Raw genomic sequence first — 3,811 nt, 5'->3', positions numbered from 1 at the left:
ACAGTGCCTGGCACATAGCAGGTATCCAATCAATATTACATATTGTTAGCTATTACGCAATTGATAAAAAGATGATGCACATCCACCTTTACTGACCTGGAAAGAAGCCTGTGACATGGTGTTGAATCAAAGAGCAGATTACCGAATAGAATGCAAATTCGAATACCACTTTTGTAAATGTATGTTTTGCATTTCCACTTGGTTACCTTCGTAGCAAGATGCTCACTAGGACGGCCACCTAAGTGTTAACAGTGGGTAAGTAAGGGGCGGGGAGGGGTTCCAGCCATACTTTCCAGCCTTTTACTTTCCTCTTTGTTCATTTCTATGTGGTTTGATTTTATTTTTTTGCAACACATGTATAAATGTGTTTACAATCAGGTTTTTATTTGGAGAAGATAAATCACAGATCCGTGGGTCTCTCTGCTCAGGCGTGGCTTTATCTGAGCATCCGGCCAGATGTCCTGCTAGATGAGGAACGCCCGGACACTTTTCGCACCACCCCTGCCCCAATACTGACATTCGATGACCTTTGACACAATTCACTGTTTCCTTTGCTCCGCCTGGGTGTTCCGCAGCAGCTCTGCCAGGCACACAGCAGGCATTGGGTAAATATGTGTTTGTTTCTTTATTTTCACTGGGGGATTATGTTTTCTCCACATTTCTACCCCATATTCACGCAGCAGGTGTTGTGGGCCTGCAGTGTCTGGCTCAGGAAATGACAGCATACATGAAGATTCACTGAAACCTATCTTGGAGGGCACTCAACTATTTCCTGGGTGTTTTTAAAAGGCATCCTCACTGTCCTGCAGAAATGCAGCTCCGAGGCTCATTTCTCAAGTCCTGGCTCTCGGCAGCTTCGCCCGGAACCGAGGTGCTGTGTTCCAAGATGACCACAAGATGGCAGTCTTTCCCTGCATCAGGCTTGGCGGAAGCCTGCATCCCCGACTTGTGTGTTTTCTGAATCCAGCTTCTGTGCTGCCCCAAGCAATTTCAGGAAAGAGACTGTTTATACTAAAGAGACCTTCACCAAAGAAGAGGACAGTAGGATTAGATATTCGGAAACAGAAGAACTCGAAGAAGAAAACACAATTTCCCAACACCACGTGCTCACTCAGCCTTCTCTTCAACAAAAGTTGCAACAGCTTTGTGTCGATTTGCAGTCTGGAATCGAATTAGAATTGCCAAGCATCCCAACCCGCTCTGAATCCACATTCCTTTATCCCTTTGTGCCACTAAAAGCCAGATATTGATGTCTGAAAACAAGATACATAAGCTTCATTATTTAAGTGTCTTTTCCTTAAACAAGAACGCTTTAATACTTAACAAGGTAGGGAAGCTACATAATTTAAAATCTATGCGAACAGAAATAAGAAATTATTTGTAGCGGTCTCCACTTTTACACCCACCAACAAAGAAAGACATTCACAATTTTTTGCCTTCCCAGGGCCCCAAAATACAACACTGGCCTGTTCTCCTGCTCCCGGCAGAAGCTGCAGCTGAAACTGGTCTTTATCAGCTTTTCTTTCTCAATATTTACCAACCAATAAATCTTTTTTTCCTCTAAGACAACTGACATTCGAATCCTGTTCATGTGAAGGCTTGTTATCCAAATAATATAAAATGAACTGCTTCATTATCCACTGAGAAAGTATTAAGATGGAATTTTTTCCCCTACAGATCAATATTGAAGAAGGGAAGGAGGTGTTTTCCATCTGAGGGGAGGGCAGCTGCCTGCCGGTGAGGAGCATACCTCAATCCAGGGGCCTCCTGCTCTGCTCCGGAGGCTGGCGGGTCGCCTCCTCTCTGTTATGGGGGCATGTTGCTAATCGAGGGAAATCTATTTTGGCTCAAAAGGCTTCCCATAGAGGCTGCTCCAAAGTTGGCCCCAGCAAGGGCCAGCCTGTCTGTGCCGTTACCCTGAGGACTCCAAGAAACAGAAAGGGTGTCAGAGCCACGGGCTGTTTTGCCCATTTCCAAAGTGGAAAACTTCATTCAGTCTTTTGATAAGAATTCTAATTCTATTGTTGCATAAGACAATGCCACCTTCTCCTCCTTCTGTGAGGGTGGTGTGGTGTCAAGCAAGGAGAGAGCAGTGGCCTGAGGTTTCAGGAAGTGGGAGATGTGGAGCCGGCCCTGCTAACTGCCTGGTGAGGCCAGCCCCGGGATTTGCCTCAGTTTCCCCATTTGTAGACTGAGATGTCCCACCCGTTGCTCCTTAGGACCTTCCCATAATTCTACTTACCAAGGTTCTGAAACAAAGGAAGGGGCTTTGGGGCACTGAGAACTCCCAGTCATCAGAGACCACAGATGCTGGCTTGATCTTTATGCAGACTAAGCAATTCAGCCCCTGGAGAATCTTCTAGAGAAAACGATTTTAGACTACTAATAGCAATAGATAATACATAGAGATTTTATTGCACCAGGTTTCCTTCTAGAGGTTTGTCATATTAATTAATTTAATCCTGACACCACTCCCATGTTATGCTCCTTGTATACTTTATACAGAGAGGTTAAATAATTTCCTCAGCCTCACATAGGCAGTGACTAAAAGATTTGAAGCCAGGGGGCTCAGCTTTATAGTTTATTCTCTTAAATCCCTGCTGCCTGGCTGGTGGCAATTCTAGGTAACCTCTGAGGTCTGTCTCATCCTGGGCTGGTCATAGGGCAGGACTATGTGCCAGACGTCCTGTCTGTTGGGTGAGTCATGGCTCTAACCTTGGGCACACCCTGTAGGTGGTCTTGTCTCCCTCCCATCCCCTGACACCATCTTTTTTTTTTTTTCAAGTTTACTTATTTATTTATTTTAAGAGAGAGAGCAGGGGAGGGGCAGACAGGGAGAGAGAGAATCCCAAGCAGGCTCCCAGTTGTCAGCACAGAGCTCCACATGGGACTCAAACTCACAAAACATGGGATCATGACCTGAGCTGAAATCAGTAGCTAGACGCTTAACCAACTGAGCCACCCAGGCGCCCCACAACCACCCCATCTTTATTCTGACAGGCATGGCTATGGATGATATCTGTGCTCATCAGCATGTGTAGATTTCTGACATTATTTTATAACTACATAAATAACTCATGAGTAAGTAATGTTTCTTTATTTAAAAAAATAAAAAAGACAACTTTACAAATAAGGCTTAAAAACTCCCTTTTGACAATCACCATTCTTGTTTCCTTTCCTCCCTAAAGTAACAGCTGCTATCAGTTTTGGGTATAGTCTTACAAAATATTTTCTGTGTTGCATATACACTTAGAATACTTAGAATGTAGTAGTGCTTCGTACTTTAAGGGAGCTTCTGCTCCCTTCAGAAACGGTATTATGCGGTGTATATTATCTGGGAATTCCTTTCCTTTTCATGGTTCTTCTTGGTGCTTAAGGGTAAACATGACTGAATTTTGCCAACTGACACTCCTGTTATCTATTGCTAAATAATTAACCGTCCCCAAACCTAGTGGTTCCTTAACAGACACATTACCAAAGAAGATACACAGCTGGCAAATAAGTATATGAAAAGATGTCCAACATCATATGTCATCAGGGAAATGAAAGTTAAAACAACCATACGATACCATTGCACACCTATTAGAATGGCCAACATCCAGAACACTGACAACACCAAATTCTGGCAAGGATGTAAAGCTACAGGAGCTTTCATGCATTGTTGGTGGGAATGCAAACAGTATAGCCATGTTGGAAGACGGTTTGGTGGCCTCTTACAAAACTAAACATCGTCTTACCATATGATCCAACAATCATACATGCTTGGGGATGTGTGAGAAATCTCTGCACCTTCTGCTCAATTTTGCTGTGA

General features: G+C 43.8%; 1 long non-coding RNA gene across 1 annotated transcript; it reads right to left on the bottom strand.

Moving 5' to 3' along the window:
• Nucleotides 1-612: 612 nt before the first annotated feature.
• On the bottom strand, nucleotides 613-1,962 carry LOC125936307 (uncharacterized). Its single transcript, XR_007461996.1, has 2 exons — nucleotides 1,751-1,962; nucleotides 613-1,253 (listed from the first exon to the last, which is right to left on the bottom strand). It is a non-coding gene; the product is annotated as an uncharacterized LOC125936307 (long non-coding RNA).
• Between the last annotated feature and the right edge of the window lie 1,849 nt (nucleotides 1,963-3,811).

The sequence above is a fragment of the Panthera uncia genome, assembly GCF_023721935.1.
Source record: "Panthera uncia isolate 11264 chromosome A3 unlocalized genomic scaffold, Puncia_PCG_1.0 HiC_scaffold_11, whole genome shotgun sequence".
NCBI classification, from domain to species: Eukaryota; Metazoa; Chordata; class Mammalia; order Carnivora; family Felidae; genus Panthera; species Panthera uncia.
This window is presented reverse-complemented; position numbering and strand designations above follow the sequence as displayed.